Below are 11,285 nucleotides of genomic sequence, written 5' to 3' on the forward strand. Positions count from 1 at the left end.
ATTTATCATAAAAAAAGCACAATGGATTGCAGTAGGGTGCTTGTCAACGGTTATTCTAAGCTGAATGTACCTGCACTCGTCAGATCGCAGAAGATAAGCAGCTTAAGGCTTGGCAAGTACCAGCTTGGGAGACTGGTTGGGAATCCCTTGTTCCGTTGACTTTTTTTATTACTTTTATTTATCATAAAAAAAGCACAATGGATTGCAGTAGGGTGCTTGTCAACGGTTATTCTAAGCTGAATGTACCTGCACTCGTCAGATCGCAGAAGATAAGCAGCTTAAGGCTTGGCAAGTACCAGCTTGGGAGACTGGTTGGGAATCCCTTGTTCCGTTGACTTTTTTTATTACTTTTATTTATCATAAAAAAAGCACAATGGATTGCAGTAGGGTGCTTGTCAACGGTTATTCTAAGCTGAATGTACCTGCACTCGTCAGATCGCAGAAGATAAGCAGCTTAAGGCTTGGCAAGTACCAGCTTGGGAGACTGGTTGGGAATCCCTTGTTCCGTTGACTTTTTTTATTACTTTTATTTATCATAAAAAAAGCACAATGGATTGCAGTAGGGTGTTTGTCAACGGTTATTCTAAGCTGAATGTACCTGCACTCGTCAGATCGCAGAAGATAAGCAGCTTAAGGCTTGGCAAGTACCAGCTTGGGAGACTGGTTGGGAATCCCTTGTTCCGTTGACTTTTTTTATTACTTTTATTTATCATAAAAAAAGCACAATGGATTGCAGTAGGGTGCTTGTCAACGGTTATTCTAAGCTGAATGTACCTGCACTCGTCAGATCGCAGAAGATAAGCAGCTTAAGGCTTGGCAAGTACCAGCTTGGGAGACTGGTTGGGAATCCCTTGTTCCGTTGACTTTTTTTATTACTTTTATTTATCATAAAAAAAGCACAATGGATTGCAGTAGGGTGCTTGTCAACGGTTATTCTAAGCTGAATGTACCTGCACTCGTCAGATCGCAGAAGATAAGCAGCTTAAGGCTTGGCAAGTACCAGCTTGGGAGACTGGTTGGGAATCCCTTGTTCCGTTGACTTTTTTTATTACTTTTATTTATCATAAAAAAAGCACAATGGATTGCAGTAGGGTGCTTGTCAACGGTTATTCTAAGCTGAATGTACCTGCACTCGTCAGATCGCAGAAGATAAGCAGCTTAAGGCTTGGCAAGTACCAGCTTGGGAGACTGGTTGGGAATCCCTTGTTCCGTTGACTTTTTTTATTACTTTTATTTATCATAAAAAAAGCACAATGGATTGCAGTAGGGTGTTTGTCAACGGTTATTCTAAGCTGAATGTACCTGCACTCGTCAGATCGCAGAAGATAAGCAGCTTAAGGCTTGGCAAGTACCAGCTTGGGAGACTGGTTGGGAATCCCTTGTTCCGTTGACTTTTTTTATTACTTTTATTTATCATAAAAAAAGCACAATGGATTGCAGTAGGGTGCTTGTCAACGGTTATTCTAAGCTGAATGTACCTGCACTCGTCAGATCGCAGAAGATAAGCAGCTTAAGGCTTGGCAAGTACCAGCTTGGGAGACTGGTTGGGAATCCCTTGTTCCGTTGACTTTTTTTATTACTTTTATTTATCATAAAAAAAGCACAATGGATTGCAGTAGGGTGTTTGTCAACGGTTATTCTAAGCTGAATGTACCTGCACTCGTCAGATCGCAGAAGATAAGCAGCTTAAGGCTTGGCAAGTACCAGCTTGGGAGACTGGTTGGGAATCCCTTGTTCCGTTGACTTTTTTTATTACTTTTATTTATCATAAAAAAAGCACAATGGATTGCAGTAGGGTGCTTGTCAACGGTTATTCTAAGCTGAATGTACCTGCACTCGTCAGATCGCAGAAGATAAGCAGCTTAAGGCTTGGCAAGTACCAGCTTGGGAGACTGGTTGGGAATCCCTTGTTCCGTTGACTTTTTTTATTACTTTTATTTATCATAAAAAAAGCACAATGGATTGCAGTAGGGTGCTTGTCAACGGTTATTCTAAGCTGAATGTACCTGCACTCGTCAGATCGCAGAAGATAAGCAGCTTAAGGCTTGGCAAGTACCAGCTTGGGAGACTGGTTGGGAATCCCTTGTTCCGTTGACTTTTTTTATTACTTTTATTTATCATAAAAAAAGCACAATGGATTGCAGTAGGGTGCTTGTCAACGGTTATTCTAAGCTGAATGTACCTGCACTCGTCAGATCGCAGAAGATAAGCAGCTTAAGGCTTGGCAAGTACCAGCTTGGGAGACTGGTTGGGAATCCCTTGTTCCGTTGACTTTTTTTATTACTTTTATTTATCATAAAAAAAGCACAATGGATTGCAGTAGGGTGTTTGTCAACGGTTATTCTAAGCTGAATGTACCTGCACTCGTCAGATCGCAGAAGATAAGCAGCTTAAGGCTTGGCAAGTACCAGCTTGGGAGACTGGTTGGGAATCCCTTGTTCCGTTGACTTTTTTTATTACTTTTATTTATCATAAAAAAAGCACAATGGATTGCAGTAGGGTGCTTGTCAACGGTTATTCTAAGCTGAATGTACCTGCACTCGTCAGATCGCAGAAGATAAGCAGCTTAAGGCTTGGCAAGTACCAGCTTGGGAGACTGGTTGGGAATCCCTTGTTCCGTTGACTTTTTTTATTACTTTTATTTATCATAAAAAAAGCACAATGGATTGCAGTAGGGTGCTTGTCAACGGTTATTCTAAGCTGAATGTACCTGCACTCGTCAGATCGCAGAAGATAAGCAGCTTAAGGCTTGGCAAGTACCAGCTTGGGAGACTGGTTGGGAATCCCTTGTTCCGTTGACTTTTTTTATTACTTTTATTTATCATAAAAAAAGCACAATGGATTGCAGTAGGGTGCTTGTCAACGGTTATTCTAAGCTGAATGTACCTGCACTCGTCAGATCGCAGAAGATAAGCAGCTTAAGGCTTGGCAAGTACCAGCTTGGGAGACTGGTTGGGAATCCCTTGTTCCGTTGACTTTTTTTATTACTTTTATTTATCATAAAAAAAGCACAATGGATTGCAGTAGGGTGTTTGTCAACGGTTATTCTAAGCTGAATGTACCTGCACTCGTCAGATCGCAGAAGATAAGCAGCTTAAGGCTTGGCAAGTACCAGCTTGGGAGACTGGTTGGGAATCCCTTGTTCCGTTGACTTTTTTTATTACTTTTATTTATCATAAAAAAAGCACAATGGATTGCAGTAGGGTGCTTGTCAACGGTTATTCTAAGCTGAATGTACCTGCACTCGTCAGATCGCAGAAGATAAGCAGCTTAAGGCTTGGCAAGTACCAGCTTGGGAGACTGGTTGGGAATCCCTTGTTCCGTTGACTTTTTTTATTACTTTTATTTATCATAAAAAAAGCACAATGGATTGCAGTAGGGTGCTTGTCAACGGTTATTCTAAGCTGAATGTACCTGCACTCGTCAGATCGCAGAAGATAAGCAGCTTAAGGCTTGGCAAGTACCAGCTTGGGAGACTGGTTGGGAATCCCTTGTTCCGTTGACTTTTTTTATTACTTTTATTTATCATAAAAAAAGCACAATGGATTGCAGTAGGGTGCTTGTCAACGGTTATTCTAAGCTGAATGTACCTGCACTCGTCAGATCGCAGAAGATAAGCAGCTTAAGGCTTGGCAAGTACCAGCTTGGGAGACTGGTTGGGAATCCCTTGTTCCGTTGACTTTTTTTATTACTTTTATTTATCATAAAAAAAGCACAATGGATTGCAGTAGGGTGTTTGTCAACGGTTATTCTAAGCTGAATGTACCTGCACTCGTCAGATCGCAGAAGATAAGCAGCTTAAGGCTTGGCAAGTACCAGCTTGGGAGACTGGTTGGGAATCCCTTGTTCCGTTGACTTTTTTTATTACTTTTATTTATCATAAAAAAAGCACAATGGATTGCAGTAGGGTGCTTGTCAACGGTTATTCTAAGCTGAATGTACCTGCACTCGTCAGATCGCAGAAGATAAGCAGCTTAAGGCTTGGCAAGTACCAGCTTGGGAGACTGGTTGGGAATCCCTTGTTCCGTTGACTTTTTTTATTACTTTTATTTATCATAAAAAAAGCACAATGGATTGCAGTAGGGTGCTTGTCAACGGTTATTCTAAGCTGAATGTACCTGCACTCGTCAGATCGCAGAAGATAAGCAGCTTAAGGCTTGGCAAGTACCAGCTTGGGAGACTGGTTGGGAATCCCTTGTTCCGTTGACTTTTTTTCTTACTTTTATTTATCATAAAAAAAGCACAATGGATTGCAGTAGGGTGTTTGTCAACGGTTATTCTAAGCTGAATGTACCTGCACTCGTCAGATCGCAGAAGATAAGCAGCTTAAGGCTTGGCAAGTACCAGCTTGGGAGACTGGTTGGGAATCCCTTGTTCCGTTGACTTTTTTTATTACTTTTATTTATCATAAAAAAAGCACAATGGATTGCAGTAGGGTGCTTGTCAACGGTTATTCTAAGCTGAATGTACCTGCACTCGTCAGATCGCAGAAGATAAGCAGCTTAAGGCTTGGCAAGTACCAGCTTGGGAGACTGGTTGGGAATCCCTTGTTCCGTTGACTTTTTTTATTACTTTTATTTATCATAAAAAAAGCACAATGGATTGCAGTAGGGTGCTTGTCAACGGTTATTCTAAGCTGAATGTACCTGCACTCGTCAGATCGCAGAAGATAAGCAGCTTAAGGCTTGGCAAGTACCAGCTTGGGAGACTGGTTGGGAATCCCTTGTTCCGTTGACTTTTTTTCTTACTTTTATTTATCATAAAAAAAGCACAATGGATTGCAGTAGGGTGCTTGTCAACGGTTATTCTAAGCTGAATGTACCTGCACTCGTCAGATCGCAGAAGATAAGCAGCTTAAGGCTTGGCAAGTACCAGCTTGGGAGACTGGTTGGGAATCCCTTGTTCCGTTGACTTTTTTTATTACTTTTATTTATCATAAAAAAAGCACAATGGATTGCAGTAGGGTGTTTGTCAACGGTTATTCTAAGCTGAATGTACCTGCACTCGTCAGATCGCAGAAGATAAGCAGCTTAAGGCTTGGCAAGTACCAGCTTGGGAGACTGGTTGGGAATCCCTTGTTCCGTTGACTTTTTTTATTACTTTTATTTATCATAAAAAAAGCACAATGGATTGCAGTAGGGTGCTTGTCAACGGTTATTCTAAGCTGAATGTACCTGCACTCGTCAGATCGCAGAAGATAAGCAGCTTAAGGCTTGGCAAGTACCAGCTTGGGAGACTGGTTGGGAATCCCTTGTTCCGTTGACTTTTTTTATTACTTTTATTTATCATAAAAAAAGCACAATGGATTGCAGTAGGGTGTTTGTCAACGGTTATTCTAAGCTGAATGTACCTGCACTCGTCAGATCGCAGAAGATAAGCAGCTTAAGGCTTGGCAAGTACCAGCTTGGGAGACTGGTTGGGAATCCCTTGTTCCGTTGACTTTTTTTATTACTTTTATTTATCATAAAAAAGCACAATGGATTGCAGTAGGGTGCTTGTCAACGGTTATTCTAAGCTGAATGTACCTGCACTCGTCAGATCGCAGAAGATAAGCAGCTTAAGGCTTGGCAAGTACCAGCTTGGGAGACTGGTTGGGAATCCCTTGTTCCGTTGACTTTTTTTATTACTTTTATTTATCATAAAAAAAGCACAATGGATTGCAGTAGGGTGTTTGTCAACGGTTATTCTAAGCTGAATGTACCTGCACTCGTCAGATCGCAGAAGATAAGCAGCTTAAGGCTTGGCAAGTACCAGCTTGGGAGACTGGTTGGGAATCCCTTGTTCCGTTGACTTTTTTTATTACTTTTATTTATCATAAAAAAAGCACAATGGATTGCAGTAGGGTGCTTGTCAACGGTTATTCTAAGCTGAATGTACCTGCACTCGTCAGATCGCAGAAGATAAGCAGCTTAAGGCTTGGCAAGTACCAGCTTGGGAGACTGGTTGGGAATCCCTTGTTCCGTTGACTTTTTTTCTTACTTTTATTTATCATAAAAAAAGCACAATGGATTGCAGTAGGGTGTTTGTCAACGGTTATTCTAAGCTGAATGTACCTGCACTCGTCAGATCGCAGAAGATAAGCAGCTTAAGGCTTGGCAAGTACCAGCTTGGGAGACTGGTTGGGAATCCCTTGTTCCGTTGACTTTTTTTATTACTTTTATTTATCATAAAAAAAGCACAATGGATTGCAGTAGGGTGCTTGTCAACGGTTATTCTAAGCTGAATGTACCTGCACTCGTCAGATCGCAGAAGATAAGCAGCTTAAGGCTTGGCAAGTACCAGCTTGGGAGACTGGTTGGGAATCCCTTGTTCCGTTGACTTTTTTTATTACTTTTATTTATCATAAAAAAAGCACAATGGATTGCAGTAGGGTGCTTGTCAACGGTTATTCTAAGCTGAATGTACCTGCACTCGTCAGATCGCAGAAGATAAGCAGCTTAAGGCTTGGCAAGTACCAGCTTGGGAGACTGGTTGGGAATCCCTTGTTCCGTTGACTTTTTTTATTACTTTTATTTATCATAAAAAAAGCACAATGGATTGCAGTAGGGTGTTTGTCAACGGTTATTCTAAGCTGAATGTACCTGCACTCGTCAGATCGCAGAAGATAAGCAGCTTAAGGCTTGGCAAGTACCAGCTTGGGAGACTGGTTGGGAATCCCTTGTTCCGTTGACTTTTTTTATTACTTTTATTTATCATAAAAAAAGCACAATGGATTGCAGTAGGGTGCTTGTCAACGGTTATTCTAAGCTGAATGTACCTGCACTCGTCAGATCGCAGAAGATAAGCAGCTTAAGGCTTGGCAAGTACCAGCTTGGGAGACTGGTTGGGAATCCCTTGTTCCGTTGACTTTTTTTATTACTTTTATTTATCATAAAAAAAGCACAATGGATTGCAGTAGGGTGCTTGTCAACGGTTATTCTAAGCTGAATGTACCTGCACTCGTCAGATCGCAGAAGATAAGCAGCTTAAGGCTTGGCAAGTACCAGCTTGGGAGACTGGTTGGGAATCCCTTGTTCCGTTGACTTTTTTTATTACTTTTATTTATCATAAAAAAAGCACAATGGATTGCAGTAGGGTGTTTGTCAACGGTTATTCTAAGCTGAATGTACCTGCACTCGTCAGATCGCAGAAGATAAGCAGCTTAAGGCTTGGCAAGTACCAGCTTGGGAGACTGGTTGGGAATCCCTTGTTCCGTTGACTTTTTTTATTACTTTTATTTATCATAAAAAAAGCACAATGGATTGCAGTAGGGTGCTTGTCAACGGTTATTCTAAGCTGAATGTACCTGCACTCGTCAGATCGCAGAAGATAAGCAGCTTAAGGCTTGGCAAGTACCAGCTTGGGAGACTGGTTGGGAATCCCTTGTTCCGTTGACTTTTTTTATTACTTTTATTTATCATAAAAAAAGCACAATGGATTGCAGTAGGGTGTTTGTCAACGGTTATTCTAAGCTGAATGTACCTGCACTCGTCAGATCGCAGAAGATAAGCAGCTTAAGGCTTGGCAAGTACCAGCTTGGGAGACTGGTTGGGAATCCCTTGTTCCGTTGACTTTTTTTATTACTTTTATTTATCATAAAAAAAGCACAATGGATTGCAGTAGGGTGCTTTTCAACGGTTATTCTAAGCTGAATGTACCTGCACTCGTCAGATCGCAGAAGATAAGCAGCTTAAGGCTTGGCAAGTACCAGCTTGGGAGACTGGTTGGGAATCCCTTGTTCCGTTGACTTTTTTTATTACTTTTATTTATCATAAAAAAAGCACAATGGATTGCAGTAGGGTGCTTGTCAACGGTTATTCTAAGCTGAATGTACCTGCACTCGTCAGATCGCAGAAGATAAGCAGCTTAAGGCTTGGCAAGTACCAGCTTGGGAGACTGGTTGGGAATCCCTTGTTCCGTTGACTTTTTTTATTACTTTTATTTATCATAAAAAAAGCACAATGGATTGCAGTAGGGTGCTTGTCAACGGTTATTCTAAGCTGAATGTACCTGCACTCGTCAGATCGCAGAAGATAAGCAGCTTAAGGCTTGGCAAGTACCAGCTTGGGAGACTGGTTGGGAATCCCTTGTTCCGTTGACTTTTTTTCTTACTTTTATTTATCATAAAAAAAGCACAATGGATTGCAGTAGGGTGTTTGTCAACGGTTATTCTAAGCTGAATGTACCTGCACTCGTCAGATCGCAGAAGATAAGCAGCTTAAGGCTTGGCAAGTACCAGCTTGGGAGACTGGTTGGGAATCCCTTGTTCCGTTGACTTTTTTTATTACTTTTATTTATCATAAAAAAAGCACAATGGATTGCAGTAGGGTGCTTGTCAACGGTTATTCTAAGCTGAATGTACCTGCACTCGTCAGATCGCAGAAGATAAGCAGCTTAAGGCTTGGCAAGTACCAGCTTGGGAGACTGGTTGGGAATCCCTTGTTCCGTTGACTTTTTTTATTACTTTTATTTATCATAAAAAAAGCACAATGGATTGCAGTAGGGTGTTTGTCAACGGTTATTCTAAGCTGAATGTACCTGCACTCGTCAGATCGCAGAAGATAAGCAGCTTAAGGCTTGGCAAGTACCAGCTTGGGAGACTGGTTGGGAATCCCTTGTTCCGTTGACTTTTTTTATTACTTTTATTTATCATAAAAAAAGCACAATGGATTGCAGTAGGGTGCTTGTCAACGGTTATTCTAAGCTGAATGTACCTGCACTCGTCAGATCGCAGAAGATAAGCAGCTTAAGGCTTGGCAAGTACCAGCTTGGGAGACTGGTTGGGAATCCCTTGTTCCGTTGACTTTTTTTATTACTTTTATTTATCATAAAAAAAGCACAATGGATTGCAGTAGGGTGCTTGTCAACGGTTATTCTAAGCTGAATGTACCTGCACTCGTCAGATCGCAGAAGATAAGCAGCTTAAGGCTTGGCAAGTACCAGCTTGGGAGACTGGTTGGGAATCCCTTGTTCCGTTGACTTTTTTTATTACTTTTATTTATCATAAAAAAAGCACAATGGATTGCAGTAGGGTGTTTGTCAACGGTTATTCTAAGCTGAATGTACCTGCACTCGTCAGATCGCAGAAGATAAGCAGCTTAAGGCTTGGCAAGTACCAGCTTGGGAGACTGGTTGGGAATCCCTTGTTCCGTTGACTTTTTTTATTACTTTTATTTATCATAAAAAAAGCACAATGGATTGCAGTAGGGTGCTTGTCAACGGTTATTCTAAGCTGAATGTACCTGCACTCGTCAGATCGCAGAAGATAAGCAGCTTAAGGCTTGGCAAGTACCAGCTTGGGAGACTGGTTGGGAATCCCTTGTTCCGTTGACTTTTTTTATTACTTTTATTTATCATAAAAAAAGCACAATGGATTGCAGTAGGGTGCTTGTCAACGGTTATTCTAAGCTGAATGTACCTGCACTCGTCAGATCGCAGAAGATAAGCAGCTTAAGGCTTGGCAAGTACCAGCTTGGGAGACTGGTTGGGAATCCCTTGTTCCGTTGACTTTTTTTATTACTTTTATTTATCATAAAAAAAGCACAATGGATTGCAGTAGGGTGCTTGTCAACGGTTATTCTAAGCTGAATGTACCTGCACTCGTCAGATCGCAGAAGATAAGCAGCTTAAGGCTTGGCAAGTACCAGCTTGGGAGACTGGTTGGGAATCCCTTGTTCCGTTGACTTTTTTTATTACTTTTATTTATCATAAAAAAAGCACAATGGATTGCAGTAGGGTGCTTGTCAACGGTTATTCTAAGCTGAATGTACCTGCACTCGTCAGATCGCAGAAGATAAGCAGCTTAAGGCTTGGCAAGTACCAGCTTGGGAGACTGGTTGGGAATCCCTTGTTCCGTTGACTTTTTTTCTTACTTTTATTTATCATAAAAAAAGCACAATGGATTGCAGTAGGGTGTTTGTCAACGGTTATTCTAAGCTGAATGTACCTGCACTCGTCAGATCGCAGAAGATAAGCAGCTTAAGGCTTGGCAAGTACCAGCTTGGGAGACTGGTTGGGAATCCCTTGTTCCGTTGACTTTTTTTATTACTTTTATTTATCATAAAAAAAGCACAATGGATTGCAGTAGGGTGCTTGTCAACGGTTATTCTAAGCTGAATGTACCTGCACTCGTCAGATCGCAGAAGATAAGCAGCTTAAGGCTTGGCAAGTACCAGCTTGGGAGACTGGTTGGGAATCCCTTGTTCCGTTGACTTTTTTTATTACTTTTATTTATCATAAAAAAAGCACAATGGATTGCAGTAGGGTGCTTGTCAACGGTTATTCTAAGCTGAATGTACCTGCACTCGTCAGATCGCAGAAGATAAGCAGCTTAAGGCTTGGCAAGTACCAGCTTGGGAGACTGGTTGGGAATCCCTTGTTCCGTTGACTTTTTTTATTACTTTTATTTATCATAAAAAAAGCACAATGGATTGCAGTAGGGTGCTTGTCAACGGTTATTCTAAGCTGAATGTACCTGCACTCGTCAGATCGCAGAAGATAAGCAGCTTAAGGCTTGGCAAGTACCAGCTTGGGAGACTGGTTGGGAATCCCTTGTTCCGTTGACTTTTTTTATTACTTTTATTTATCATAAAAAAAGCACAATGGATTGCAGTAGGGTGTTTGTCAACGGTTATTCTAAGCTGAATGTACCTGCACTCGTCAGATCGCAGAAGATAAGCAGCTTAAGGCTTGGCAAGTACCAGCTTGGGAGACTGGTTGGGAATCCCTTGTTCCGTTGACTTTTTTTATTACTTTTATTTATCATAAAAAAAGCACAATGGATTGCAGTAGGGTGTTTGTCAACGGTTATTCTAAGCTGAATGTACCTGCACTCGTCAGATCGCAGAAGATAAGCAGCTTAAGGCTTGGCAAGTACCAGCTTGGGAGACTGGTTGGGAATCCCTTGTTCCGTTGACTTTTTTTATTACTTTTATTTATCATAAAAAAAGCACAATGGATTGCAGTAGGGTGCTTGTCAACGGTTATTCTAAGCTGAATGTACCTGCACTCGTCAGATCGCAGAAGATAAGCAGCTTAAGGCTTGGCAAGTACCAGCTTGGGAGACTGGTTGGGAATCCCTTGTTCCGTTGACTTTTTTTATTACTTTTATTTATCATAAAAAAAGCACAATGGATTGCAGTAGGGTGTTTGTCAACGGTTATTCTAAGCTGAATGTACCTGCACTCGTCAGATCGCAGAAGATAAGCAGCTTAAGGCTTGGCAAGTACCAGCTTGGGAGACTGGTTGGGAATCCCTTGTTCCGTTGACTTTTTTTATTACTTTTATTTATCATAAAAAAAGCACAA

The 11,285-nt window shown here is 41.3% G+C and overlaps 64 pseudogenes; all 64 read left to right on the forward strand.

Moving 5' to 3' along the window:
• Positions 1 to 42: 42 nt before the first annotated feature.
• LOC120983968 lies at positions 43 to 161 on the forward strand (annotated as a pseudogene).
• A 57-nt stretch (positions 162 to 218) lies between these two features.
• Positions 219 to 337, forward strand: LOC120983969 (annotated as a pseudogene).
• Positions 338 to 394: 57 nt separating this feature from the next.
• LOC120983970 lies at positions 395 to 513 on the forward strand (annotated as a pseudogene).
• A 57-nt stretch (positions 514 to 570) lies between these two features.
• On the forward strand, positions 571 to 689 carry LOC120983971 (annotated as a pseudogene).
• A 57-nt stretch (positions 690 to 746) lies between these two features.
• LOC120983973 lies at positions 747 to 865 on the forward strand (annotated as a pseudogene).
• Positions 866 to 922: 57 nt separating this feature from the next.
• On the forward strand, positions 923 to 1,041 carry LOC120983974 (annotated as a pseudogene).
• Positions 1,042 to 1,098: 57 nt separating this feature from the next.
• Positions 1,099 to 1,217, forward strand: LOC120983975 (annotated as a pseudogene).
• Positions 1,218 to 1,274: 57 nt separating this feature from the next.
• On the forward strand, positions 1,275 to 1,393 carry LOC120983976 (annotated as a pseudogene).
• A 57-nt stretch (positions 1,394 to 1,450) lies between these two features.
• On the forward strand, positions 1,451 to 1,569 carry LOC120983977 (annotated as a pseudogene).
• A 57-nt stretch (positions 1,570 to 1,626) lies between these two features.
• LOC120983978 lies at positions 1,627 to 1,745 on the forward strand (annotated as a pseudogene).
• Positions 1,746 to 1,802: 57 nt separating this feature from the next.
• LOC120983979 lies at positions 1,803 to 1,921 on the forward strand (annotated as a pseudogene).
• Positions 1,922 to 1,978: 57 nt separating this feature from the next.
• LOC120983980 lies at positions 1,979 to 2,097 on the forward strand (annotated as a pseudogene).
• Positions 2,098 to 2,154: 57 nt separating this feature from the next.
• Positions 2,155 to 2,273, forward strand: LOC120983981 (annotated as a pseudogene).
• Positions 2,274 to 2,330: 57 nt separating this feature from the next.
• LOC120983982 lies at positions 2,331 to 2,449 on the forward strand (annotated as a pseudogene).
• Positions 2,450 to 2,506: 57 nt separating this feature from the next.
• Positions 2,507 to 2,625, forward strand: LOC120983984 (annotated as a pseudogene).
• Positions 2,626 to 2,682: 57 nt separating this feature from the next.
• Positions 2,683 to 2,801, forward strand: LOC120983985 (annotated as a pseudogene).
• Positions 2,802 to 2,858: 57 nt separating this feature from the next.
• LOC120983986 lies at positions 2,859 to 2,977 on the forward strand (annotated as a pseudogene).
• A 57-nt stretch (positions 2,978 to 3,034) lies between these two features.
• LOC120983987 lies at positions 3,035 to 3,153 on the forward strand (annotated as a pseudogene).
• Positions 3,154 to 3,210: 57 nt separating this feature from the next.
• Positions 3,211 to 3,329, forward strand: LOC120983988 (annotated as a pseudogene).
• Positions 3,330 to 3,386: 57 nt separating this feature from the next.
• On the forward strand, positions 3,387 to 3,505 carry LOC120983989 (annotated as a pseudogene).
• A 57-nt stretch (positions 3,506 to 3,562) lies between these two features.
• Positions 3,563 to 3,681, forward strand: LOC120983990 (annotated as a pseudogene).
• Positions 3,682 to 3,738: 57 nt separating this feature from the next.
• On the forward strand, positions 3,739 to 3,857 carry LOC120983991 (annotated as a pseudogene).
• Positions 3,858 to 3,914: 57 nt separating this feature from the next.
• On the forward strand, positions 3,915 to 4,033 carry LOC120983992 (annotated as a pseudogene).
• A 57-nt stretch (positions 4,034 to 4,090) lies between these two features.
• On the forward strand, positions 4,091 to 4,209 carry LOC120983993 (annotated as a pseudogene).
• Positions 4,210 to 4,266: 57 nt separating this feature from the next.
• Positions 4,267 to 4,385, forward strand: LOC120983995 (annotated as a pseudogene).
• Positions 4,386 to 4,442: 57 nt separating this feature from the next.
• LOC120983996 lies at positions 4,443 to 4,561 on the forward strand (annotated as a pseudogene).
• Positions 4,562 to 4,618: 57 nt separating this feature from the next.
• LOC120983997 lies at positions 4,619 to 4,737 on the forward strand (annotated as a pseudogene).
• A 57-nt stretch (positions 4,738 to 4,794) lies between these two features.
• Positions 4,795 to 4,913, forward strand: LOC120983998 (annotated as a pseudogene).
• A 57-nt stretch (positions 4,914 to 4,970) lies between these two features.
• On the forward strand, positions 4,971 to 5,089 carry LOC120983999 (annotated as a pseudogene).
• A 57-nt stretch (positions 5,090 to 5,146) lies between these two features.
• On the forward strand, positions 5,147 to 5,265 carry LOC120984000 (annotated as a pseudogene).
• A 57-nt stretch (positions 5,266 to 5,322) lies between these two features.
• Positions 5,323 to 5,441, forward strand: LOC120984001 (annotated as a pseudogene).
• Positions 5,442 to 5,497: 56 nt separating this feature from the next.
• On the forward strand, positions 5,498 to 5,616 carry LOC120984002 (annotated as a pseudogene).
• Positions 5,617 to 5,673: 57 nt separating this feature from the next.
• On the forward strand, positions 5,674 to 5,792 carry LOC120984003 (annotated as a pseudogene).
• A 57-nt stretch (positions 5,793 to 5,849) lies between these two features.
• LOC120984004 lies at positions 5,850 to 5,968 on the forward strand (annotated as a pseudogene).
• A 57-nt stretch (positions 5,969 to 6,025) lies between these two features.
• Positions 6,026 to 6,144, forward strand: LOC120984006 (annotated as a pseudogene).
• A 57-nt stretch (positions 6,145 to 6,201) lies between these two features.
• Positions 6,202 to 6,320, forward strand: LOC120984007 (annotated as a pseudogene).
• Positions 6,321 to 6,377: 57 nt separating this feature from the next.
• Positions 6,378 to 6,496, forward strand: LOC120984008 (annotated as a pseudogene).
• Positions 6,497 to 6,553: 57 nt separating this feature from the next.
• On the forward strand, positions 6,554 to 6,672 carry LOC120984009 (annotated as a pseudogene).
• Positions 6,673 to 6,729: 57 nt separating this feature from the next.
• Positions 6,730 to 6,848, forward strand: LOC120984010 (annotated as a pseudogene).
• A 57-nt stretch (positions 6,849 to 6,905) lies between these two features.
• LOC120984011 lies at positions 6,906 to 7,024 on the forward strand (annotated as a pseudogene).
• A 57-nt stretch (positions 7,025 to 7,081) lies between these two features.
• LOC120984012 lies at positions 7,082 to 7,200 on the forward strand (annotated as a pseudogene).
• Positions 7,201 to 7,257: 57 nt separating this feature from the next.
• LOC120984013 lies at positions 7,258 to 7,376 on the forward strand (annotated as a pseudogene).
• Positions 7,377 to 7,433: 57 nt separating this feature from the next.
• LOC120984014 lies at positions 7,434 to 7,552 on the forward strand (annotated as a pseudogene).
• A 57-nt stretch (positions 7,553 to 7,609) lies between these two features.
• LOC120984040 lies at positions 7,610 to 7,728 on the forward strand (annotated as a pseudogene).
• A 57-nt stretch (positions 7,729 to 7,785) lies between these two features.
• On the forward strand, positions 7,786 to 7,904 carry LOC120984015 (annotated as a pseudogene).
• Positions 7,905 to 7,961: 57 nt separating this feature from the next.
• On the forward strand, positions 7,962 to 8,080 carry LOC120984017 (annotated as a pseudogene).
• Positions 8,081 to 8,137: 57 nt separating this feature from the next.
• On the forward strand, positions 8,138 to 8,256 carry LOC120984018 (annotated as a pseudogene).
• Positions 8,257 to 8,313: 57 nt separating this feature from the next.
• On the forward strand, positions 8,314 to 8,432 carry LOC120984019 (annotated as a pseudogene).
• A 57-nt stretch (positions 8,433 to 8,489) lies between these two features.
• On the forward strand, positions 8,490 to 8,608 carry LOC120984020 (annotated as a pseudogene).
• A 57-nt stretch (positions 8,609 to 8,665) lies between these two features.
• LOC120984021 lies at positions 8,666 to 8,784 on the forward strand (annotated as a pseudogene).
• Positions 8,785 to 8,841: 57 nt separating this feature from the next.
• LOC120984022 lies at positions 8,842 to 8,960 on the forward strand (annotated as a pseudogene).
• A 57-nt stretch (positions 8,961 to 9,017) lies between these two features.
• On the forward strand, positions 9,018 to 9,136 carry LOC120984023 (annotated as a pseudogene).
• A 57-nt stretch (positions 9,137 to 9,193) lies between these two features.
• On the forward strand, positions 9,194 to 9,312 carry LOC120984024 (annotated as a pseudogene).
• Positions 9,313 to 9,369: 57 nt separating this feature from the next.
• On the forward strand, positions 9,370 to 9,488 carry LOC120984025 (annotated as a pseudogene).
• Positions 9,489 to 9,545: 57 nt separating this feature from the next.
• On the forward strand, positions 9,546 to 9,664 carry LOC120984026 (annotated as a pseudogene).
• Positions 9,665 to 9,721: 57 nt separating this feature from the next.
• On the forward strand, positions 9,722 to 9,840 carry LOC120984028 (annotated as a pseudogene).
• Positions 9,841 to 9,897: 57 nt separating this feature from the next.
• On the forward strand, positions 9,898 to 10,016 carry LOC120984029 (annotated as a pseudogene).
• A 57-nt stretch (positions 10,017 to 10,073) lies between these two features.
• On the forward strand, positions 10,074 to 10,192 carry LOC120984030 (annotated as a pseudogene).
• A 57-nt stretch (positions 10,193 to 10,249) lies between these two features.
• Positions 10,250 to 10,368, forward strand: LOC120984031 (annotated as a pseudogene).
• Positions 10,369 to 10,425: 57 nt separating this feature from the next.
• On the forward strand, positions 10,426 to 10,544 carry LOC120984032 (annotated as a pseudogene).
• A 57-nt stretch (positions 10,545 to 10,601) lies between these two features.
• On the forward strand, positions 10,602 to 10,720 carry LOC120984033 (annotated as a pseudogene).
• A 57-nt stretch (positions 10,721 to 10,777) lies between these two features.
• On the forward strand, positions 10,778 to 10,896 carry LOC120984034 (annotated as a pseudogene).
• Positions 10,897 to 10,953: 57 nt separating this feature from the next.
• Positions 10,954 to 11,072, forward strand: LOC120984035 (annotated as a pseudogene).
• A 57-nt stretch (positions 11,073 to 11,129) lies between these two features.
• On the forward strand, positions 11,130 to 11,248 carry LOC120984036 (annotated as a pseudogene).
• The last annotated feature ends 37 nt before the right edge of the window (positions 11,249 to 11,285 follow it).

Source organism: Bufo bufo, unplaced genomic scaffold (assembly GCF_905171765.1).
Source record: "Bufo bufo unplaced genomic scaffold, aBufBuf1.1, whole genome shotgun sequence".
NCBI lineage: Eukaryota > Metazoa > Chordata > Amphibia > Anura > Bufonidae > Bufo > Bufo bufo.